The following is a 25,453-nucleotide window of genomic DNA, read 5'->3' as shown; positions in this document are numbered from 1 at the left end:
TTAGATCACAAAATGACTTAGGCCTAAAATGGCTTCTCTTATGTCAAGAAAGTCATACCTGGTTCTCTTTCTCTGCGGACCCCCTACCCTATCTGAGTACATTAGGACTGTTAAATTAATTAAACAAACAGGCCAATAGACTGCAGTGGCACTAATACCTACACAAGCAAACTAAAACTAAGCCTGTAAATGTTTCAAGCTTACAAAATAGAAACAGTTAGGACAACCAATCACAAACAGCCAACTAGGCTTTATGCTATAGTCATGCAAATAATTTTCTTTCTTTGCTTCTTCACCTTTTTTTATATGTCTTTCCCCTAGTTCTCATTAGAAGAGCTTGCCTAACAAATTCTGGTTTGGCACCATCTGATCTGAGTTGATTTTTGCTCAGATACTCTTATGAAATTTTAAAGATGCCTCAGTTTATCTTTTAATAGGACTAAAAGAATCTGGGGCAAAAGAAACTTCTGAAAACTTGAAAATGTTCATTTTAAAAAACATGAATTCTCACTTTCTCAGAGTTTTGAGAATAAGGACAATGAGATGTATGTTTTAATGGGAGAATCTTAAGAATTTCACCTCTAAAATGGTTTTCTCTGTCAATTAAGAGTGCTGAAGGTATTTCCCAAGTAGAGAAATAAAATCTGTAAACTTTAAAAAATATCATATCTTGGTACCAGAACTGTTGCCTCAGCCACACTCCAGGTGCTCAAAAGCCACTTGTGACTGATAACTACTGTCTGGACAGCACGGTTATACAACATGTCTATTGCTGTAAAAAGTTCTATTTGACAACATTAAGTTAAAGGATCAGTCTTCTGCAAGAGAAAGCTTCAATCCAACCAAAAATTATACAGTTTTACTTTTGAATATGTTATTGAAACGTATTTAATTTTAAAAAATTTGGACAACTGAGTGAAATCTATTTGTAAATAGCCAAATGGTCCTTAAGGTAGAGCATTGAAGCCTTGCCATAACTTTAGTTTTCTTTGTGGCGGACATATAATAAATACAGGTAGAAAAGATTCAACTACTCAAAAAGCCTCTTGGACAAAGTTTTCCTAACAATAACTTTGAAAAGTTTGGAGGAATTTGTCCTTGCCATTATGAGTACTTTCATGTAATATAAGCATCACAGTTTTGGAGATTGACTTAGGCATCACCAGATAGTCATCTTGGAAACACCAAAGTCCTTTGCTAAGTATGAGAGTTTTGAGATGGCCAATATCTTTCTGTAATGGTAGATTGTTGCATTTGAATATGTCCTTCTGGATTCTTAAAATCACACCTAAAAACTGTTTTTACAATACCAATAATAGCTGTCTAGGGCCTTTACTTTAGTTTCAAAAGTTCTACCTTTAGAATAGGATTCAATAGTCGTAACTGAGCTATTTTTCAGATGTTGATTTTCCCATAATAAATCATTAAATTTTTCCAATTTTTAATTGAGGCTCCCAAGACAGTTGAAAAATCTCCTGTTTCTATATTATAACATTCCAAAATCACAAATCACCTGAAGTCTTATGTTATTGCTGTCTGTAAATTTTTTTCTTTCATGTTTTAGTTGAAAATAGCTGCCTAGTACCAAGTATAGTACATGGAATCAGTGATTTTTCTCTTCTCAACCAAATAATTTTACCTTTAACCTTCAGTCCTGATTTTCAGCACAGGCCCAGAGACAAAGAGGCTCAGACTTAGAGAAACAGACCCTTGAATTTCTGGATCCCATATTATCAAAGCCTCTGATCTGTTCCATACCATTATTTTGTTTCTCAGAACTTCACAGGGTCCCCTGAGGCTAACAGATTCAGCGTAAAGTCGAATGAGAGGGGCTTATTTTCAAATACATAAGGATTCCGACACAAAAGAGGGACATTTTTCCTCCAATATCAAATATGTAAACATATTTTGGGAGCATTTATGGAGGAGTGGGCACTGGTTGTCAGTGGTCCTGAAGACTTTACCTAGTGTCCTCACCTGCAGGGGTGCCTCTTTAGCTGTTTTCAGAAGGCTGCCAGACAGTCAGTCATGGCAGATTAATCCCATATTGGACTCTCTGTCACAAGAAAATGGACACATGGCAGATACCTAATTGTTACCTTGTGGTGTTGTCACTCTCACTGCAACATGGCAGCCTGAGGGAGACTTTGGATCATCTCACCCACCATGGGTGAGGGAGCGTTGAAAAGAGAGTGCTGAAATATGACTTGAGCCCAGACAATGGCAAATGCTGAAACCAGACCATCCTAAAACACTGGACCATCCTAAAAATAAAGATCAATTTATTTTTACTGCAATTAGAAAGTCTTGATGGTCCTCTGAAAGTGCTCATCTAACTTTGTATATCAAGGTTTTCTTTTCCTTCTCTCATGGAGGAAAAATTGTGTGAGAGCACATACATTAAAACATTAAAAATTGTCTACTTTATTAGCATCTGGATTACCTTGGGGCTGAGTGGGTTGCAAAAAGTGGTTCTTGGTCTGATGCCAATCTGTGATTAAATTCTCATTCCTGTGCACAGGAAAGAAAAAGAAAAAGAAAAAGAAAAAGAAAAAGAAAAAGAAAAAGAAAGACAGTATAGTGAGATCTTCACAAAACTATACTTATACAACTCAGAGGAAAGAACCTTTATTCTTTGATGATGTATTTTCTACTTTTTTATATAAAAAATCACGGGTTAAGGAGATGAAACTACCCTGTATGATGCTATAATGGCAGATACATGTCATTGTACATTTGTCAACTCACAGACTGTTCACCAAGAGAGAACCCTAATGTAAACTATAGACTTTGGGTAATAATGATATATCAATTTCATTTAGGTTCATCAACAGTAACAAATACACCACTTTGGTGTGAGATGTTGACAGTGGGAGACACTGACTGTGTGGGTTGGGGCAGGAAATATATGGGAATTCATGGTACTTTTTGCTCAGTTTTACTGTGAATTTAAAATTGCTCCATCATTTTGCAACATATACAAATATCAAACCATTTTGTGTATGCCTGAAACTATTATGATGTTACATGTCAACTCTTACCTTGACTTAAAAAAATCTAAAAAAATTAAATTGCTCTAAAAAATAAAGTCTATTTAAAAAAAGTTCTGGTTTAGATGAAGTGATGGTGAGAGTATATGGTAAGACATTTTTCCTAAAAGCCTTCATTTTAAAACGTGTGTAATTAAATTGATGCATAATTATGCATACAAGATAGAAATTAATGAAGGAAACAACTAGATGGACTCTAGTGAGTCTGAACTCTCACTTCCTGACTCATACACAAGGCCAAAGATATACTACTTAATCAATGAAGACAAAATTTAAAAAATTATTAACATATAGTTGATTTACATGTTAGTTTCATGTATACAGCAAAGTGATTCAGTTATACACCTACATACATATTCATATTTTCTTCTCAGATTCTTTTCCATTACAACTCATTGCAAGAAACTGAATGTAGTTCCCTGTGCTATACAGTAGGTCTTTGTTGTTTATCTATGTTATATATAGTAATGTGTGTTTGTTAATCCCCAACCCCTAATTTATCCCTTTCTGCCCTTTCCCCTTTGGTGATCATAGTGTGTTTTCTATGTCTGTGAGTCTGTTTTTGGTTTGTACATAGAATTTCTATCTTTTTTTGGATTCCACATATAAGTGGTATCATATGATATTTGTCTTTGTCTGACTTGATGAAGACAAATGTGATCAGTCTGCAATAAGTGCACTTTAAATATTTAAGTGAAATAACATTTCCTTCTTATTTCATTTTTTCAACAATTCATTCCATTAATAATGCTGGCAGTTAATTACACCAGAAACTAATACAGCATTGTAAATTTAAATTTTTTTTTTAAATCCTTAAAAAGTTGGCAATTATTGAGATGAAAATGAGAACACTTTTCTCAGGTTTTAGACAAGAGCATAACACTGCATATTCATAAAAAGTCTGCAGTATGAAGGGGTAGCCTAGACATGAGATACCGAATTATATCTCTAACACTCTTCAAAAAAAAAAAAAAAAAAAAACAGACATAGGTTTGGACTTGAATGTCCCAGTTTTTTTTCTTTTCTTTTCTTCAAATCTCAGGGGTGCTATTTACCATTATGGTTAACACTTTGGAATCAAACAGCTGGATTTGAGCCTGACCTTTCTTACAGGTGTAGGTATAGGCTCCCTCACACCCTCAGAATATGAGTATATTCCATAGACCTGGTGTAGTGGATTCAGCTGGTATTTAGGGCTGCTAATTCTAGCTTTCAATTATGGGAAGTGAAGATAGATAGGACTTCCTTCTGTTACCTGAGGCTCTGTTGGTGTATGGGGCTGGAAGGGAGAGGCTCAGAGCCTCAAAAAAGGATGCAGTTAGTGAACCAGTGCACCTGTGTGGAGGGTTTTACAAAGAGTTAATGCCCATCACAGGTGTAACCCTCCTTAAATGGCTTTCCTGGCATTCTCCTCCGGAGGACTATTCTACCCGAAACGGGGAGCGATCATTGTCCACGCATTTGACCTTCAGTCTTCTCTCTCCTTCTGGAACTAATATGGCCTCTATTTCTGTATTCCCCGCATTATACTCTGTGGCTTTCTGGCAGCCCTTTAAAGCAGCAAGGAAAGAGGAAAGGAGAGAGTGAAGACAGAAGAGAATGTTTCATCCCGGTCTCTTCTAACAGCAGTGGGGAAGTGACTCAAGACTGACAGGGTCAAGAAGGTCCCGGGACCACCAGTGGAGGCTTTCAGTCTAAAATACAATTTACTCTTCTTTCAGCAAAGCGTGACATAGGACCTAGATTTAGGACCTAGATTTAAAGTTTTGGAAATCAGCGAGATTTAAGTAGATTAGACTTTAGCTTGATATTAATTCTTGCAAAACCTACCCAAAATGGCTGTGTTCTGTCTTGAATATATTCCCGAGGGCGTAATTGCATCAAGGGGGTGTAGCTCAGTGGTAGAGCGCGTGCTTAGCATGCACGAGGCCCCGGGTTCAATCCCCGGCACCTCCACTTTTGAAAATTCTTTAAAATTTCCCCCAACATTTTTACTTTTTCTTGCTCGAAAAGAAAGTAAACCTATTTACAACAGTTTGCTATTAATATTAGTGCTGCCCGGCTTCTACTCTTCGGCTTTGGCAGCACCCAGGTGGCTGCATAAGCAAAGGGAGTAAAAGACGTTACGAGGAGACAGTTTTGGTTTGCTCAGCAGCTGGAGATTCGGAACAAAAAGCACGTCACCAAACTGACAAGCTCTTTTGCCTTCGGTTCCATTTTGCAGTATTATTAATAAAGCAGGAAAGAAGAGATAAAGATAGAAAGATTTAACAAAAGAAAAACATAGTCTCAAGCCAGTTTTTCTTAGTTTGTTTTGTTTTCTGACCCGTGTTGGCCATGATCAGACAGCAGGTTGCGAGGAGAAAAGACGAGCGATCCAGAATGAGAACCTGAGAAATTTATTTTCATCAATGGATGTGGATAAGTCACACTTCAGCCGCAATAGCTTCATTGGGAAATAGATTGGGCTGAAGATGTAAAAAATCACTGATTAATTTTCAGTTTTGTTCTGTCTTTACTCTTTCCCGAGAATAGAACTTAATTAGATAACTTAGATGATTTATAGGAATGATTTTACCTAAGATTATTGCGCCCTCTATCGGAAAGGATTTGTCCATACCCTTGGTCAAGTGTGGTCCTTGGACCAAAAAGAGTTGGTACCTGAGAGCTTGTTAGAAATGCAGGATATCAGCTCCACCCTAGACCTACTGAATTAGAACCAGCATTTCAGCAGGATCCCCAAGTGTTTCCTTTGCACACTAAAGTTGGAGAAGCACTGGTTTGAGTGCTGTGATATGGATTAAGAGGATGTATATTATAAATTTATGGATGTATTTTAATTTTTTCCAGCTTCCTATTCTAATGTAGAAAAAACAATTGCAAAAAATGTATTTCTATTGCTGAACCATTTTTGTGTTCTAATAATTAACGCTGTTCCCCCTCTCATGGTAATAAGATTTTTATTAATATTTTTGAATCAATATACATAATTGAATTCAATATGATGTTTTTCTTTTAAATAAAAAATTTGCAAGTTTTGCAATCAAGACTGTGCTTATTTCCAAAATGAACTAGGAAGTTTGTATCTTTGTTTCTGCTCAGCAACATTTGAAGTAGGATAAAATCTTTCTCAAGTTAAAATGTCTTGGCTTTGGGATTTATCTCTTCAAAGAAAGATTCAGTGCGAGCACACAAGAGCCAGACTTTCTGTAGTAGGAGCAATAAATCATTTTCTGTTCTGTTGACATATTTTCTCTCTTGTTTTCAAAGTACCAGTTTTACAGTGTCTTTTTGCCACTTGTATCCACTCTGTCAGGAGAAATATATTCACAAATCTCCACACTTGTTTGTGGAATCTGCTGTTCAGTTCACGCCTTGAGCACTACTCTCCTAGACTATTCTATGAACCTTCTTAGCTACCTTCAGGATGTAATGAAAATAAATAGCCTGTTAGGAATGAGTGGTTGAATGAATTGCTGGTGGGTTTTATTTTCACCTGGAGTTTTTCCATTAAAATCTTGCCCTTAACTTCCCTATGGAGCCAACAGCCAATAACAAGAAGTGTTTTATCCAAGAAAAATATCAATTTTCTGACACATGTTTTCAATATATTTCGTTCCAACTTCAAGTTCTATTTGCTAAAAAATCAGTATCCCTCATAGCTCCCTGGGGTCCTCTATCTTAAAGTAGTCACAATTCCTGCTCCAACACCCAATACTGCTAAAAACAAAGAGAAATTGGGGAGAGGCCCAGAGAACAAAGTGAGATATTTCATGGAAGACCTCGACACAAGAACCTTGCTCGGGGGGTGTAGCTCAGTGGTAGAGCGCGTGCTTCGCATGTACGAGGCCCCGGGTTCAATCCCCGGCACCTCCAGCCTTTTGCTGGCCTTTCTTACTCCTTAAAACGTGAGATTTGAGCTGTTTTCTTCTTGATACTTTTACTTACTGCCTGCTCACAAGAAAAGTAAATGACCCAAGACATTAGTTTTTATGCTGCACTATTGAGACTTCGTGAGCCTCAAAATCACTCAAGGCAGCTGGCAGAGCAGAAGTTTACAAAGTGTATTAGTGTCGAATGGAGGCTATAGCAAATTACCATAAACTTTGAGGCTTAAATCGACAGAAATTTATTCTTCTAACTTTCTGGAGGCCAGAAGTCCCTCATAATCTTTTTATTTTACACTTAAGTAAATAGTTCTTACGAATAAGGACATTTCCTTACCACAGCACAGTTATCAAATTCAGGAAATTTACCAGTGATTTAAATTATTTTCTAATATATAGTGTATATTAACTTTAACTAATTTTACCAATAAAATCCTTTATAGAAATTTCTCTCCCAAACTTGGATCCATTCCAGAATCATGTATGAATTTAGCTACTCCTTAGTCTCCCTTAATCTGGAATAGTTTCTCAATCTTGTCTTTCAGGAAACTGACATATTTTTAAAGAGCACATGCCGATTATTTTGTAGAATGTTCTTCAATTTATATTATGATTAGACTAGATTCAGGTTAGAAATATTTGGAATATCACAGAAATGATGTTTCCCTCTATCACACCAAGGAGCATGTGATGGCAGTTTTTTCCATTACTAGTGATGTTAGCTTTGATGACTTGGTTAAAGTTGTGTCTAACAGGTTTCTTCCCCTGTAAAATTATTGTTTTCCCTTTTCTAATTAATAGGTAATCTGTAAGGAAATACTCTGAGACAATATAAATGTTCTGATCCTCATCAAACTTTTATCTCTGTTTTTTAGCATTAGTTTATGAATTTCCCCAGAGTCTATCATTATTCCGATGGTGGCTAAATAATTTTGTAACTTTATTATTACATCTGCATTTATTAATTAGCATACCAGTGTAAGGAAATTTTTCCCATCTTCTATATTTATTCATTTAAGTATCCAGGGGTTATAATCATTTATTGTCATCATTCGTCACAAAGTGCCCCAATTTGAACCATAAGAGGCCCTTCAAGTTGGCTTCTGGATTTTTTTGAATTGTGCCCATGATTTCGAGCACTTATATTCCAGCACAGAAAGGTATCTTAGTTTCCTCTTGTACTTCCCTTGGTCCAGTAGTGGAGTCTGTGAGTCCTACAAGTAACGCTGGTTCCTTTTAGTGGGAATGAAAATCAAGATATGGGGCTAGCATTGGTTATTGTTACTGAGGTATTGTTTTTCTAGGCCCTATTAGCAGACAGATCTGGGGGTGGGGGGATATATATATATATATAACATGTATATACACACACACACACACACGGACACACACACACACACGGACACACACACACATTTCCCATCCAGAGCCAACAGGCCTATTCCTTCCACAGTGAGAGCCCTGAATTCCAACATCAATATGCATTCATTTTCCTAATCACACAAAAGTAAGTTCAAGTAGACAAAAATAAATCAAATTCATGCAAAATATCAGAATTGCTATACCCTTAACACTACAAAAAATAACCCCACTACATAAAGGTTACAGTTTGTTTCCTTTTTTTTCTTTCAGTATTTATGATTGGGACGAAGTACTGTATAAAACATTTACTTGGATTTGTTCTTTCTTTTTCTCTTCAATGTGTTTATGTTATCTTTTTGAAATGGAGTTAGATTTATTTCTGTTCATATTCAACTTTAGAGTATTTTTGCACACACTTGAGTTATTTTTATTTTTTGACTATGCCGAACATTAATGTATCCAAGAGTCAAAATAATACAGACAGTAATATTCAGAAAGATTGAAGGAGGATGTTGTGTTCCTGGACTCTCCAAGTGATGGAATGGAAGCACTTGCGAAGCAATCTAATCTGATGGGAAACCGACTTCGAGGTGGGTTGATCATGAGCTGACCACAAATCAGAAACAATGGCTTTCTTTCTACCATTAAGGTTTCTCCCAGAGTAGCAGTGCTTGAAAGAGGACATAGTGCAGGGAGTTTAGAAATAGCAGAATTGAATTTAAGATGACTTTGTCTTGATAAGTCAGTGGTCAAAGACTGAATGGCAGCCACTAGAGGGTCACAGAAAGTCTTTTGAGGGGCTCGTAGAACCGAGGGGGTATAGCTCAGTGGTAGAGCGCATGCTTAGCATGCATGAGGTCCTGGGTTCGATCCCCAGTACCTCCACTTCGTGTTTTGTTTTTATTCACCTGCATTCCCTAAGATCTCTTGCTTCCTGAAACAACTTTGTCAAATTGAGTTGTCTTGGCTGGAGCAGTTCTTTCTTAACCTCTCGGGACGCAGGGAGGTAATTGTGCTCATTCATTAAAGTTTTGCCTTGTTAGTTCTATTACCGGCCCAATTTCTCTAAGCACTTTCAGCAGTCACTAGCACGTGGGCCACTGTCAAAGGTTATTAAAAAAAAAAAAGCAAGTAGCAGTTTTCCCAAACACCCAATTTCCAGTTGTATGGAATCTGAAAGCAACAGCAAATGTGGGTGTGCGACCTAATGGACAAGCTATCTGATTCTGAATCAAAAAGTCCTATATTCTGGCACTGTTGAACTGCTATAAAAATTTCCAATACTCACAGATGGGTAAACAAACAATTCTTAGACAGGCACCAGTCTGCAGACCACAATCTGAAAAGCACTAATGAAGAGATGGGATGTACTGGAGTCGAGGAGGTATCCAAGGAGATCCTTTTTTCTTCTCTTCTTTTCTTGTTACCTAAATTGAGGCTTACTGGATATAAACTAAAATGCATTAAATTTAATTATTCAGCCTGATTATTCTTGTTGACAAGACATTCAGCTTGATGGGTTAGTATGCATACGTCCAAGTAACCAACAGCTCTAGCAAAGATACATGAGTTTTCAGTTTCCAGCAGCTTCCTTGTGACTCATCCCAGTCAATACCACTCTCCAACCTCTATCACCATAGACTGATTTTTCTTGTGCTTTGAAATTATTGTAAATAGACTCAGACAATAGGTACTCATTTGAGTATGGATTCTTTCACTCAGTTTCTAAAAGTTGGATACATATATATTGTTGCTAGTAGCAGTAGTTCTTTTTCATCACTCTGTAGTATTCTATTGTATGCATATTATACATCACAACTTATTAATTCATTTTACCCTTGATGAACATTTGGAATGCTCCTAGTTTGGGACTGAAATGTCTAATGCTATCACTAGCATTCCTGTATATGTCCTTCAAGGGAAATACTCATGCATTTCTCTTGGGTATAAACGCAGCTGTGGAGTTTCTGGGTCATAATGTATATGTATATGCAGTTTTAGTCAATATTTCCAAATAATTTCCCAAGTAGGTGGGTATACCAATTTACAGTGTCATCTGCAGTGTGTGAATATTCCAGTTGCTCCACATGCTCAGTAGCACTTGATATTTTCAGTTCTCTAAAGGTAAGTGATTCTGGTGAAGAGAAGTATTATTTTATTCTGTTTTTAATTTTGCATTTCCCTGATAGCAATGATATTGGGCACCTTTCAAATTGCTTGTTGATTATTTTGGGTAAGGTAACCGATTTTTGTGAAATGCATGATAATCTGTTCTTTTTCAGAGAGGTGTTAGTCTTTTTCTTTGTGTTTTGTAGAAGTCCTTCACAGATAAGGGTCTTTGTAAAATATAAGCATTGAAATATCTTCTCTCAGACTGTAGCTCATCTTTCTTCTTAAGGAGGAGAGAACTTGAAAAATTTGGAGGAATAAGAGAAAACAAAGGAGAAGTTAAAGTCAGAAAAGAAAGTTGCATCCGGAAATCTTTCCTGGTTGGCGCAGAAGAAATGCCTCCAGGCAATTTTCTCGGGCGGGAAACTTGGAAAGCTGATAGGATGAATGTCTTAGGAGCAGAAATGGTTTCATTTGGTTTGCAATCCTTACATTTCTCCTGGTGTGGTAGCTTACGAGGATTAAGAGGGTATAATTTAGATGTTTAAGAATTAATGAGATTTGAAACAATGGATTTTCTATCTGGCCAACAATTATATCTTTGAAGGCCTTTCAGAAATACGTTGAGTCGTTCAAAGAGGATCTTAATGACTTTTCTGTTATGAGAGGTGTAGTTCAGTGGTGATGTGCCCTTTCCTTACAAGAGGGTTTGCAACCGTATGCATGCATCTACTTTTCTCTTTTTAAAAACACGTTTTGCTTGTTGACACGGAAATAAACACATTATCCAATGGGTTCCCTTAAATGCTTCCGGTTTCTACTCTCTGTGTCTCCGCACTCCCCCACGGTGGCCGTCAGCACAAGGAAGAAAACGAAAAGGATGTGAATAGAAGGAAAGAACTGGCTCTTTCAGGATTTCTTCAAGATGAAAAAGGAGACAGTCTCAGCAAGAACGTACCCGACAATCCTTTTATCCCTGTCACTGAAGAGCAAGACAGAAAAAGAAGAACTGAAAGAAGAGGCTCGATAATTTAAATTTGAATTCTCTTCGTTTTCTGAGCGGTCTTTGAGTAGCAGAGTAGCCAGAGGCAACCAAGCAGAAAAACATCTTCCTGTTTTTACCTATTTCTCTTCTTTCTTTCCCTTCTCCTCTATCAGCCCATCCATTATCTCCCAAAACCGGATCCTGTTTTTAGACATGGATTTCAGGGAAGCCCACATACTTTTGGGCGAATGAGTGGGTAATGCTAAACAGAATAAGATTAGATGGGCCCCCACAAATGAAAACTTTAGTATTTTGAGAGAATGACTAAACGAAGTTTTTTCAGTCAGCCGAAATAGCTCAGTTGGGAGAGCGTTAGACTGAAGATCTAAAGGTCCCTGGTTCAATCCCGGGTTTCGGCATTGACCTTTTAGTTTGGTGTAATTACTACCCTGTTACACAACGGTTTCGCCCAATCCGCCAAGTCTATGTATATACACAGTTTTTGCTGGGTTTTGCAAATCCAATCAAGAAAAGTGTATGTGTATATGTATGTGTATCTATCTGTCTGTCTGTCTGTCTGTCTGTCTGTCTGTCTGTCTATCTATCTATCTATCTATCTCCCTCTCCTTTGGTTGCAGATTCCACTGAAGTCTTCCATGAAATGTTAACTAACATAGTGACATTTTATTTAAAGTTTTAAAACCTAGGAAAGTATTTTTCCAGGGGCTAAGAAATTCCAATAGTCTACATGCCATTGCATTTTCAATTCATTTCTGCTTTGGGGTGTGTGTGTGTGTGTTTGCGTGTGTGTGTGTGTGATCTTTTTAATCACAAGAATTGTTGGTGGGGGAAGCTGTAGGAAAAAACTACTACGGTGTGTAAGTATGTATATGTTGGTATGGTATATGCAAGGAAAATTTTCCAATCAGAAAATACTAGTTTGTATCTTGAATTCACCCCATTTTAAAACTGCTGGAATAAGGAGTATTGTTGAATATCATGGAACTTTTAAACAACTACAAGAACATCCCAAGTTTTCTTGTTGACAAGACATTCCTTCAAGCTTGCACTTCTGTCTAGAATTTGCACATCTTAAGTTATTTCTGTTTTGTTATCCAGGAAAGAATGAAAATAAGCACTCCTTTAAGAACTATCCTGTTGAACATTCACAAGGGGACCTAGAATACTGAAAAATGAAAACAAATGGACAATAAAGCCATGAAGATTCAAATAAAAATACCCAATTTTTCTCCTTTTAACTTCTACTTCTTTCTTGAAACTCTTTGTTAGGGATAATAGGTTGCTCTCATGTTACTTTGAATTGTTTTCTTCTTTTCAAATTACTGTTTCAGTTTCACAATATCTGTTTCCAGCTGACAACTCCTGAACACTGTGTTGGAAGAAAATAATCTACAATACTTCAACAACAGAACTGCAAATGGAAAATTGGTACAAAATGAGAAGCAACGTCAAGGTAGGGACATTCATTGTACATGAACTTGGCACTAGAATCTTTATCCACTGGTCACCTATCCCTCCTCAACTCAGAAGCTTGAACTTTATTTCATTAAGAAATATTTGATTGGACAAACAGCATCATTGAGTATTTTATAGCCTAATACCGTAATGATTCCTTTACATTTTATTGACGTGGGAGGTCTAGGGTAATTCCCAAAACATAATTAGTCTCCCATTCAATATCTGAAAAATGAGGCTAATGATGTTTATGCGAAAAAGGATACAGTGAAGATCAAAGAAGATCATGCAAGTGAATGCTATCAAGTCCATGCATGGTAGGAAACCAGCAGACTGGGTGCCATATTCCTTGGCTCTGTGGTTCTCCCAGAAGAGCCCCCAAACATGTAATGTCTTCTGTAACTAGGGCTATCTAATAGCAATATAACAAGGCCATAAATAAGTCACTTTTGTAACTTTATATTTTCTAGTAGTCACATTAAAAAAAAAATTAATTTAAGAAATACATGTAAATAACTTGCTATATCCCAAACATCATTTAAATAAGTAGTCAACCTAAAAATGATTAATGATATAGTTTACGTTTCAAATGCCATATTAAGTCTTTGAGACCGGGTATATGTTTTACACTTATAGCATATCTCAATTGTAAGTGTTCAATACTCCAGATGGCTAATGGCTACTATTTTGAACAGCGCAGGGTTGAACACCTACATTATGTATTTTCAATTTTTTTGAATTGAGTATATATGGCCTGAGTGTGTTCTGTCTCTAAATTTAGATGTTTAATTCTTCAGAAGAACTCTGTATTAAATTAATCAATAATCTGAAGATGGCTATAGATTTCTTAAAATTGAAGTATAGTTGATTTACAATATTATATTAGTTTCATGTGTACAATACAGTTATTCAATATTTTTATAGCTCTAGGGATTTAATTTTTTAAATTCCCACTTTGTTCACAGGGTAAAAAGAAAAAAAAGTATACCTTATTATTATGAATGCCTGGGAATCCAATACTGGAAAGCATCATAAACCTAATATTTTACAACATCAAACAGTCAAGATAACCCTCTTCAGCATTTTCATGAGCTTAAAGTTCCATGAGCCAACCAAAAGAGCAAGTCTGCCAGACAAGTCATATTCTTCCAATTTCAAAAGGGACTCAATGTTATTTTATGAAAAATGGAAAAAGCTCGTAGATGGACAAGCCAGAAGGACAAAGGGTTAACCACTAGAAATCTGGGGCCAGGAAATGGGTTTTCTTAAGGTTCTTTTGTGTGTGTAATTCAAAGAACACAGTCTTAATTAACCACAATAAATTCCAAGATTCAAGAAATGTCCAGGAACAAATTTATTTTCCTTCAAATATCACTAGTTAGCACACTTTTCTGTCTCTATCCATCCTTCACACTCTTGTGTCTACTGATTACTCACAGATCCAAGGCTGGAGACCAGGGTGATTGCCTGAGTTTGCCACGTAACAATCTCACAGGTTAGCGCCACGTAAATCTTGAATTTAACATGAACAAACCTAACTCATCTCCATCTTCCAATCTGCTTCTCGTTTCCAAAATAATTTTAAAAACCTTCTTCTTTTCTGCACTGTCTTCTGTTTGGTAATGCCACATTCCCCTCTTCCCCCTACAAATAAATGAATGAAGGAATGAAAGGACAAATAAATACTTTTTTTCTTTATCCCTAAAATCTTATGGCTATTTGTCTTCGGTCTCACTGTCATACTTTAACACTTCTCTCCACTGAAACTGTTGTTTCATCCATGCTTTAGGAAGCAGAGATTTTGGGTTATTGACAGGGTCTGCTAAATTACCTGGGTGTCTAGATTGGAAGAGAAAATCCCCTTACAATACAATACTGAATGTATCACTCTAGGGTTTTGTGTGTGTGTGCTTTAGTGGTTAAGGCTTTCTTCCATCAAATCCAGTCCTTAATATTCCGATGGAGCAAACAACGAATATCATGAAGCATTTTAGACAGGAAAAAAGCTGAATTTCACTGCCCTGATGTCTGAGGTTAAGACGTACCTGGAGGAAACCAAAAGAGCCAAAACCTGGGACTTAATCTGATTTCTTGCCAAGCATAATAGGAGACCCTAACTGTTTTTGAAGCCACGGTGGAAACTTCTTGTGGTTATCTGACACATGTTTCCAATCTTTTGCCTTTCATTTCAGTTCTGTACTCTAAAGCATCAGTATCCTTGGTTCCTGAGTGTCTCCTGCCTAAAGTCCATTAGCATTAAACACTACTGCCAAGATGCCTAGGGATCCAGAGCCTCACGAAATAAAGTTTATTCCTAGAGAACATCAATAGGCAGGCTGTCTGAAGGGGGTGTAGCTCAGTGGTAGAGCGCATGCTTTGCATGTATGAGGCCCCGGGTTCGATCCCCGGCACCTCCACGTGCTGGCTTTATTTTCTTTCTTTTTCTTTCTCTGATACAATACTGTTCACATCTGTTCCTCGAGGATTACAGATTTACCTCTACCAACCTTTCCCCCGTTATAATCCTTAACATACGGAAAGTGAAAACATAACCTAAAGGATTCGGGTGATTTCTCTCATCTCTTGCTGTGAGCCTCGACCTCACCAAGACGACTGCAGCAGCAGAAGCACGACATTGAACTACCTAGAGATAGGACCCAGGTCTTTCTGAAAACCACTTCAAGTTACAAATATTCAGTTACTGCCTCATTTTTCTTAGTTTTTATGTCTTGCATTCTAAGTTCAACACACTAAAAAAAACAAAACAAAACAAAACAAAACAAAACAAAACATTCACTCCTACCTATACCTCAGGTTGTGAAGCCTAAAGATGCAGGCGGAACCCGTTTCTACCTTGAACGCTTCTCCTACCGCTAGCACGTGGGGATCGGAACACTGCACTTCCCTGCCACGCGGTCCATAATCACCAATACGACCGGAACGCACCGAAAACAGAAACCCAACCGCCCGCATTCTCTCAGGTTCTCCGACGATGGAAAGAGCAGCGAGGCGCTCTGAGAGCCGAAACAGTGCAGGGCAAAACGAAAGGGATCTTCCTGCGGGAAAGCGCTTTCAACTCACTTCTTTTACCGGAAGCGCAGTGGAGACGGGCAGCAGGGATGCTCACTGCCTCCGCGCCCATCCAAATTTTATGCCAACCTAAGCCAACCTCGTCCACCTTTTTCCTCCACCACCTTCTGGGGCCACTCACTGCAGCCCCGGACTCCTCCATGTCTCAGCCTCCCTTTCGTTGTCATTCCCTGTGTTCTTTTCTCCTTCCTTCCCTTTGACCTCCTGGTGTTCGCTTTCCCAAGCAGTTCAGCTCACTCGCCTTGGACTCTCTAAGGCCAAGAACTGCCAAACCTGGTTGATTTTCAGAATCAACGTGGGGAACTTTTAAACAAGGGCGATTTCTGGCTTAGTCCGTCAGAGGTAACTTAGTATTTCCTCTAAAGCTAGTAGCTGAGTTGACTGTCACTCCAAATTTTGGGTGAGGAGGGAAGCGTCTGCCCTTTGCACTGGGACAATGGAATCTGAAGAACTCACTTGGCAAACAGCGAGTTCATTCTGCACATCGGGCCCAGCCGCTGAAACTCTCCCTGGTGTTCTTTCATTCAGTAAAGGATTCCGTGTATACTAAGAGGGGCAAAAATTGATGCGGCATCCTGCTGTCCGTTCCGTCCCCATCTTCATTTCAGTGCATCTCAGAACTAGTGCTACACACCGGGATACAAACCCACGCCAGGTTTCCCCACCACGAAGCTGGCCCAGGCATTGGTAAGGGAATAGTATTCTTTTATCATTTTCTTCCTTCTTTGCCTTGGGTTTCTTTTGCTTTTTATCCCCTTGGCTCTCTCAGTGAAAACTTAGATGACTAATTTGAAACTTTTTACTTTTCTTGTATGCATTGAGTGCTATACACTTCCCTCTCAGAGTTGTTTAACATGTGTCAGAAAATTTTAGTGCTGTTTTAGTGTATCAGAAATTTTGATACATTGTGTTTTCATTTTTATTTGTCTGTTTATTTTTTCTATATAAACTTTTTTATTGAGTTATAGTCATTTTACAATGTTGTGTCAAATTACAGTGTAGAGCACAATTTTTCAGTTATACATGAACATACATACATTCATTGTCACATTCTCTTTCGCTGTGAGCCACCACAAGATCCTGTATATATTTCCCTGTGCTACACAGCACAATCTTGTTTATCCATTCTACATTTTGAAAGCCCAGTCCCTTCCCACCCTTGTCTGTTTATTTTTTAATCACCTTTGAGACTTCCCTTTTATTTCATGGGTTATTTAGAACTGTGTTGTTTCATTTCCAAGTGTTTATATACCTTGCTCTTATCTTTCTGTGGCTAATTTTTGGTTCAATTCCACTGTGGTCAGAGAACACTCTGTATCATACAACTCTATTAAGTTTGTTGAGGTTTCTTTTATGCCCTAGGATATATTCTATCTTGGTATATGTTCTGATGGATTTGAAAAGAATGTGTACTCTGCTCGTATTGGATGATATGTTTATTGGATTCTGGTGGCTGGTGGTATTTTTGATATCCTTGAACACTTTCTGTTTAGTTGTTCCATCAATTAGCCTGAGACATTATAGTTGAAGTCTCCAAATATAATTGCAGATTTGCCTATTTTCCCTTTCAGTTCTATATTTCTTTTTTCTTCACATATTTTGCAGCTCTGCTGTTTGGTGCATACATATTTTGGATTGCTATGTCTTCTTAGTGGATGGGCACTTTTATCACTATATGATGTCCTTCTCTGTCTCTATTAATTTTCTTTGTTCTGAAATTTACTTTATCTGATATTAATGTAGCTACCCCTGCTTTCTTTTGATTCATGTTTGCATGACATAACTTTTTCTCATCCTTTTAATTTCAAACTACATATTTATAGGTTGTATCTGAAGTGAATTTTTTGTAGTTACCATATAGTTTGGTCATTTTTTTCTAATCTACCCTGTGGATTTAATTGATGCATTTAGACTATTTACATTTAATGTAAAAATATATTTAATATAATTATTTGTATGTAGGGCTTAAGTCTGGCTTTTTTTGTTTTCTGTTTTTCTCTATTTTCATTTTTCTGTTCTCTTTTTCTTGCTTTTTTGTTGACTACATGCACATTTTTAGAATTCCATATTCGTTTATCTATAGCACTTTTTAAATTGTATCTCTTTGTATAGTTTTTTTTAGTGGTTACTCTAAGAATTACATTATGTATATTTAACTTATCAGAGTATTGTTCAAGTGAAGTGTAACAAACTTTCCTCCCTTTTTTGTCACTTTACTGTTCCTCATTTGCAATGTAGTTGTCTTAACTATTTTTTTTTAATGAAAAGAAATGCTAAGTTTCAAATGAATACTAGTAAAAATAAAAAAAGTATATTTTACCAACTAAATTTATTCTACGCATGGGTCCCTTTGGAGTCTGTGGACCCCACATTCAGAAAGCCTGTAGCTAATCTATTTTCTTTCTTTTTTTTTTTTTTTAACATTTTTTATTGATTTATAATCATTTTACAATGTTGTGTCAAATTCCAGTGTTCAGCACAACTTTTCAGTCATTTATGGACATATACACACTCATTGTCACATTTTTTTCTCTGTGAGTTATCATAACATTTTGTGTATATTTCCCTGTGCTATACAGTGTAATCTTGTTTATCAGTTCTACAATTTTGAAATCCCAGTCTATCCCTTCCCACCCTCCACCGCCCTAGTAACCACAAGTCTATATTCTCTGTCTGTGAATCTATTTCTGTCCTGTATTTACACTTTGTTTTTGTTTGTTTGTTTGTTTTTGTTTTTTAGATTCCGCATATGAGCGATCTCATATGGTATTTTTCTTTCTCTTTCTGGCTTACTTCACTTAGAATGACATTCTCCAGGAGCATCCATGTTGCTGCAAATGGCATTATGTTGTCGGGTTTTATGGCTGAGTAGTATTCCATTGTATAAATATACCACATCTTCTTTATCCAGTCACCTGTTGATGGACATTTAGGCTGTTTCCATGTTTTGGCTATTGTAAATAGTGCTGCTATGAACATTGGGGTGCAGGTGTCATCCTGAAGTAGATTTCCTTCTGGATACAAGCCCAGGAGTGGGATTCCTGGGTCATATGGTAAGTCTATTCCTAGTCTTTTGAGGAATCTCCACACTGTTTTCCATAGTGGCTGCACCAAACTGCATTCCCACCAGCAGTGTAGGAGAGTTCCCCTTTCTCCACAGCCTCTCCAGCATTTGTCATTTGTGGACTTTTGAATGACGGCCATTCTGACTGGTGTGAGGTGATACCTCATTGTAGTTTTGATTTGCATTTCTCTGATAATTAGTGATATTGAGCATTTTTTCATGTGCTTTTTGATCATTTGTATGTCTTCCTTGGAGAATTGCTTGTTTAGGTCTTCTGCCCATTTTTGGATTGGGTTGTTTATTTTTTTCTTATTGAGTCGTATGAGCTGCTTATATATTCTGGAGATCAAACCTTTGTCGGTTTCACTTGCAAAAATTTTCTCCCATTCTGTAGGTTTTCTTCTTGTTTTACTTCTGGTTTCTTTTGCTGTGCAGAAGTTTGTAAGTTTCATTAGGTCCCATTTGTTTATTCTTGCTTTTATTTCTTCTAGGAGAAAATTTTTGAGATGTATGTCAGATAATGTTTTGCCTATGTTTTCCTCTAGGAGGTTTATTGTATCTTGTCTTATGTTTAAGTCTTTAATCCATTTTGAGTTGATTTTTGTATATGGTGTAAGGGAGTGTTCTAGCTTCATTGTTTTACATGCTGCTGTCCAGTTTTCCCAACACCATTTGCTGAAGAGACTGTCTTTATTCCATTGCATATTCTTGCCTCCTTTGTCGAAGATGAGTTGACCAAAAGTTTGTGGGTTCATTTCTGGGCTCTCTATTCTGTTCCATTGGTCTATATGTCTGTTTTGGTACTAATACCATGCTGTCTTGATGACTATAGCTCTATAGTATTGTCTGAAGTCTGGGAGAGTTATTCCTCCAGCCTCTTTCTTTCTCTTCAGTAATGCTTTGGCAATTCTAGGTCTTTGATGGTTCCATATAAATTTTATTATGATTTGTTCTAGTTCTGTGAAATATGTCCTGGGTAATTGGATAGGGATTGCATTAAATCTGTAGATTGCCTTGGGCAGTGTGACCATTTTAACAATATTGATTCTTCTAATCCAAGAGCATGGAATATCTTGAACATTAATTTTGTAACCTGCTACCTTGCTGAATTCTTCAATCAGCTCTAGTAGCTTTTGTGTGGACCTTTTAGGGTTTTCTATATATAGTAACATGTCATCAGCATATAATGACACTTTTACCTCTTCTTTTCAACTATTTCTTTTACATACATTTAGCACCACATCAGACAGTGTTATACTTTTGCTTCAACTTTCAAACATAATTTAGAAAGCTCAAGACAAGGAAAGTTTATTGTTCTTAGCTTCTTTTTTTTTTTTTTTTTTTTTCCTTTACCATGTTTTTTCTTCCTTCCTGATATCCAGGATTTCTTCTTTTGTCACTTCCTTTCTGTTTGGAGAATAGCCATTCTTTTAAGATAGTTATGTGGGCAGCAAATTATCTTAGTTTTCCTTCATCTGAAAACATCTTGATTTCCCCTTCATTCCTGAAGGATATTTTCTCTGGGTATAGTATTCTGAATTGACAATTATTTTCTTTCAGCACTTGAAAAATGTTGTGCCACTCTTCCTGACCTCTATGGTTTCTGATGAGATAGCCACTGTCATTTGAATTGTTTTTCTATATGGGTAAAATGTCATGAATCTCTGGTTTCAATTTTTTTTCTTTGCTTTTAGAGTTCAGAAAATTTTTGTTTTTTCGTTTTTTTTCCCAGTCAGCTGATGAAAGAAACCCTCCTAAACATCACATAAAATCCAAATCCTCAGGTCAGCAACCTTTATAGAGTTCCAGACATGGATATTCCATTGTTTGGAAAACAACTTCTCAACACTGTCCCTTAGGGTTGATAAATTTATCACTTAATGACTTCCCACTTGTAAATCAAAGAGCAAACAAAGTTTCAATCAGTGTAAAGCAACCCCTTAATATATTTACTCACTTAATGAATGTTCTGTAGGGTAAAAAAAGGGCAATGCGCCTGAACAGGGACTTGAACCCTGGACCCTCAGATTAAAAGTCTGATGCTCTACCAGCTGAGCTACCCAGGCTCACGTTTTTAATGGTTTCCCTGAGTATCTAATCAATCTTCATACATTTGGTCAATTCATTTTATGCTTCATGTTTTAGTTAGATTTCTTCTAATTCCTAATTGCTAAGAAGATTCTATTTTTTAAAAATGCTATAATTGTTAGGAGCATTTTCCTTCCATTTCTCTTCTTTGTCTCCCTCCTCCAGGTTTTCAGAACCTGAGATGCCACATCCCCGAGACAAAGCATCACTGGATTTCAGACTACATTGCTAGACACAGAGGGTTTCATTTCTTGCCAAGTACCTCACCTAAATTTCTCCAGGCAACACACACTATTTCTGTTTGTATCCTACTGCATTGTCTTGTACATCTTTCTTGCAGCTTTTGTAGGCAGAGGGAAAGATGGTTGAAAGAGGAAGAATTTGAAGATGCAAGAAAGTGTTCCATAACGGGCCCTTCTGTTGGTGGATGAAAATTCCCCCCAAGAATTCCTTTGGAAAGTGGGTTTTGGAGCTGGCGGGTGGGAGAATGAGAACCATGTGGGACAGTATCTTTTGGTCTAGTATTCAGTGATGCTTCTCCTGGTATAGTCAGTTTAAATGTTTTAGAAATAACAGTGAGAAACACAGCTTGCCTTGTGCCAACTATTCATCCTCCAAATACCCACAAATAAGGGCGATAATTAATCACGGTTGTCGTCTTAATAGTTAAGTAGCCAAAGGGGTATTCCTGAGTGGAAGAGAATATTTAGCAAGCTGAGGGGCCTGGGTTTACTTTTCTGCATCTCCATGCTTTCCTTCAAGCTTTCTTCCATGCTTTCCTCTGTGTTTGAGCCATTTCTCCTTCCTTTAATTTTGTTCCTCCTTCCTTTAATTTTCTTCCTTTTTATCATTCAATCTTTCTTCCTTCCCTCTTTTGTCCTTTCTAACTCCTTCTCCTTCCCTCCCATTTCTTCTCTTCTCCTTCCAAATTCACCTTCTCTTCTTTCTTTCCTTCATGTTTTTACTCACTGTTTATTGCTTACTTCCAAAGGCAAAGCATCTTCAGTACTCAACCATTTCGATTCCATAGGTCTTGGTAACAGTGTGATTATGCCAGGACAAGGAATATTAGATTGAACAAGCCGACAAAGATATTTTATGCAGGACCTCTCCAACTCCAACAAATATGCCAACTCCATATTAACCAGCACATGCTCCTTTGGTTCCAATCACAGCACTATTAAGGAATAAGAAAGAAAAATGATCCTACCCCCCCCCCCAAAAAAAACCCAGAAAAGATGACCACAGATAATTTCCTGTCTCTGTTTTCTGAGCTGTATCTGAATCAAGGAGCAAGCAGGCAGCAGGTTGAATAGAAAACATGCACCCACTGATTTTTCTTTATTCCTTCTCTCCTTTGTAGCCCTCTCCACACGCACACAACTAGTTGGGTCAATAGCCAGACCATGAGAGCTGCAAATCTCAGTTCTTTCTGCATAAGTGAATGAATGTTCATTTCACAGTGAAGTCACATCTCAGAGAAAATGCTGTGCTTTCCAAAGTCCAAAGCCCAAAGTTGAGAAAATTATTAGAATCTTAGATTATGTTTTTTTGCTTGTTTTTTGTAGTGTGGCTGAAATAATGAAATTGAAAGAGTTGTCATCTGAAGATCTAAAGCCTTCCCCAATTTGGTCCAGGGTTTGGGAGATCCTCTGATTTAGTAAAAACAAACAAAAAGTCCCAAACTCCTTTCTTCAAAGCTCAATTAACAGAGGGCTGCTAAATATGGAATGCTTCTCCACCCAGTTCCTCAAGTGAAATATCTACACAGACTGATATAGTGAGAATAGAAATTCTATGCTTTCAAATCTTCTTTAGATTCCCTAGGTAATACTTTTGTTCAAAATATTTTAAAATTTCAAGGAAATCCTGCCTGGAGCACAGCAGATAAACATCCCAGAGAAGGCACTAAAGAAAGGAGCACTGAATGGCTTTGGAGGGAAATGATAATATCTGTATAAATAGAAGTTTATATGCTTTCAAAAGCTCCTTCTTAGCTATTTAGTATCATTCCTCAAATCCCTGTGTCAATCTTATCAGTAGTGCTATAGCATACTCTGAAAGTTAGAAAATTTGGTGGGTTTGCTCAGTCTGCCAACTGTACTCTACTTCTTTTGTCTGCTAGTGAAATTTTTCCTCCCCTAGACTGAACAAAAAATATCAGATTTCAAAAATTTAGTGGCCTTTTGAGGTTTTGGTCTGTATTCTTTGGGCACAAAACCCACAAGTGAGGAGGTGTGTAACTGCAACTGAGAAAATCTCAAAATATGGAAATAATCTTGAGAGCTTGAGAGCCCTTGGAACTTTTGTGCTGTGAATCCTGCCCACTGTGGTGTGGATTTTGATTCCTCAGCTTCTTCTGGGGCCAGTATCCCTGTGTGCCCCAAACAGAAAAACAAGGAGGGACCATTATCCAATCTGACTTTTAGATTCTCATAGAAACCATTGTGAGAAAGGAAGGGACTTAGTGAAAACACTTTCTTAGGAAACAGCAGAGGCGTTTTCTTGGTCTAACCAGACTCATTTAGTCCAGGCCATCGCACTTAGCCTCCCTGCTCGTCGTTGAGCTTAGATTTTTCTCCCTGGAGGAAGGGCCATAGTATCTTTGAGACAGAACAGATCAGAACCTTCCAAACTCTGAAGCTCCCTCTCCTTATGCTGTCATCAGCCCTTCATTGCAGACTTTAGTTCTTGGCTCATGTTTCTCCTCTGGCACTTGCATCATCATTATCAGTGACTTTGACAAGGGTGTCTTCAAAGATTGCATCACTTGTGATCACCTCACACTGTATTAATTTTAAGTAACTGTTGGCAGGGGTTTAATAGAGTTTTACTGCCTATTTAGCAGGAATGTTGTTAATGGAATCTCTCTTCAGTTGAAATTAGAAATTTGAAAATAGAAACCTACTATGCTTCAGCCTTCAGGATTAAAGGGGCCTTTTTGTGTTTGGCCGCGTGGCCTAATGGATAAGGCGTCTGATTCCGGATCAGAAGATTGAGGGTTCGAGTCCCTTCGTGGTCGTTTCTTTATTGCTGAACAAGAAACTTAATCTTTCCCTTTGGCTTCTCATGTCTGACTGGAGAAAGAAACCTGAAATGAGTCAAGAGTCTTAAAAAAGCAAAATTAGTGTGCCGCCTAATTTCCAATACCTAGCGTTGTGTCATTGGCATCTAATAACTAAATAATACCTAGTAGTGAGGTGGTAATGCATGTATAATTACTGGTACCATAGTGACCCTGGATTTTCTGGCTCACAGTCCTTCTCTAGAACAGGTAGAGAGTGGCCAAGAAAAGGATAAGAAGGGGTAGAAAAGCCCACTGCAAAGATTTCTCTGGAGAAGGCTGGGTTTCGAAGAGCTTCTATCTAAGAGTTAGGAATATGTGTTTGGAGGGCTGGGAAGATACTAAGCCCTGAACAGGCATTTGCAAAATAGACCTTCATAGCGAGAATCTGATGCTTGCCAACTGAACTGTCCCAGCTCAGAAATCCAACTTTTCCTGAGAATTTACTCAAAGCTAATAAGTGGATTGTTTTCTCATCTTTCTATTATTTGCTTTCATTATAAGCACAGGACACCAAGATTTGAGAAAATCAGGCCACACCTGGCAGAGGGATCCTCCTTCCACACTCAGCATAGCTTCCTACTTAGAAAATCTGAACAAATTGTTACAAGTAAAGAGATTGAAACAGTAATCAAAAACCTCCCAAAAAAGAAAAAATCCAAGAGCACAGGCAAATTCAGCTAAGTTGCAGGGTGTAAGAGCAACACACACACACACACACACAATAGGTTATTTTTCCATACACTAGCAATGAGCAATCTGAAAAGAAAAAATTTAAAATTCCACTTACAATAATAGCATCTTTAAAAAAGTACCCAGAAAAAGTTTAAACTACTGGGTGAAAGACTTGTACACTGAAAATAACAAAACATGGCTAAAAGAAATGAAAGAAGAAAGATAGGAAAGTTCAGTGGGAAGCATCTCTGTTCCTCTGTTGTCTATATCATGACTCAAATATTAGAAGTCTCAACAAAAATGTCTGTCAGTTTCTTTTTTCCCTCTGCTTTCCATCTTTCTTCCCTGATCTGGTTTTCAATGTTACTGAAAAATAGAACTCAAGGTGAACTTCCCCTTAATCCTGTGGTAGGCCTCTTTTTCTTGGTGAAGATTTAGGGTGGACTGTTCTCCCTCCTCCTTTTCTTCTCCTGTCTTGTCTTTCTTTTGCCAAAATAACCACCCTGTGTAGAACCAAGGTCTGTAGAGTAGAACTGGGGCAATGAAAAGGCAGTGCATTGGATCATGGTTTAATTGTTGTATGAGTAGGGAAATCAGGAGAAA

The 25,453-nt window shown here is 37.5% G+C and overlaps 7 non-coding genes across 7 annotated transcripts; 6 read left to right on the top strand and 1 right to left on the bottom strand.

Annotated features, from left to right (window-relative positions):
• Positions 1-4,934: 4,934 nt before the first annotated feature.
• On the top strand, positions 4,935-5,006 carry TRNAA-AGC (transfer RNA alanine (anticodon AGC)). Its single transcript has one exon. It is a non-coding gene; the product is annotated as a tRNA-Ala (tRNA).
• A 1,848-nt stretch (positions 5,007-6,854) lies between these two features.
• On the top strand, positions 6,855-6,926 carry TRNAA-CGC (transfer RNA alanine (anticodon CGC)). Its single transcript has one exon. It is a non-coding gene; the product is annotated as a tRNA-Ala (tRNA).
• A 2,186-nt stretch (positions 6,927-9,112) lies between these two features.
• Positions 9,113-9,184, top strand: TRNAA-AGC (transfer RNA alanine (anticodon AGC)). Its single transcript has one exon. It is a non-coding gene; the product is annotated as a tRNA-Ala (tRNA).
• Positions 9,185-11,739: 2,555 nt separating this feature from the next.
• TRNAF-GAA (transfer RNA phenylalanine (anticodon GAA)) lies at positions 11,740-11,812 on the top strand. The gene has a single exon. It is a non-coding gene; the product is annotated as a tRNA-Phe (tRNA).
• A 3,402-nt stretch (positions 11,813-15,214) lies between these two features.
• Positions 15,215-15,286, top strand: TRNAA-UGC (transfer RNA alanine (anticodon UGC)). The gene has a single exon. It is a non-coding gene; the product is annotated as a tRNA-Ala (tRNA).
• Positions 15,287-21,016: 5,730 nt separating this feature from the next.
• TRNAK-UUU (transfer RNA lysine (anticodon UUU)) lies at positions 21,017-21,089 on the bottom strand. Its single transcript has one exon. It is a non-coding gene; the product is annotated as a tRNA-Lys (tRNA).
• A 2,971-nt stretch (positions 21,090-24,060) lies between these two features.
• On the top strand, positions 24,061-24,133 carry TRNAR-CCG (transfer RNA arginine (anticodon CCG)). Its single transcript has one exon. It is a non-coding gene; the product is annotated as a tRNA-Arg (tRNA).
• Positions 24,134-25,453: the final 1,320 nt, after the last annotated feature.

Source organism: Camelus bactrianus, chromosome 20, assembly GCF_048773025.1.
Source record: "Camelus bactrianus isolate YW-2024 breed Bactrian camel chromosome 20, ASM4877302v1, whole genome shotgun sequence".
In the NCBI taxonomy this organism is placed as follows: domain Eukaryota; kingdom Metazoa; phylum Chordata; class Mammalia; order Artiodactyla; family Camelidae; genus Camelus; species Camelus bactrianus.
This window is presented reverse-complemented; position numbering and strand designations above follow the sequence as displayed.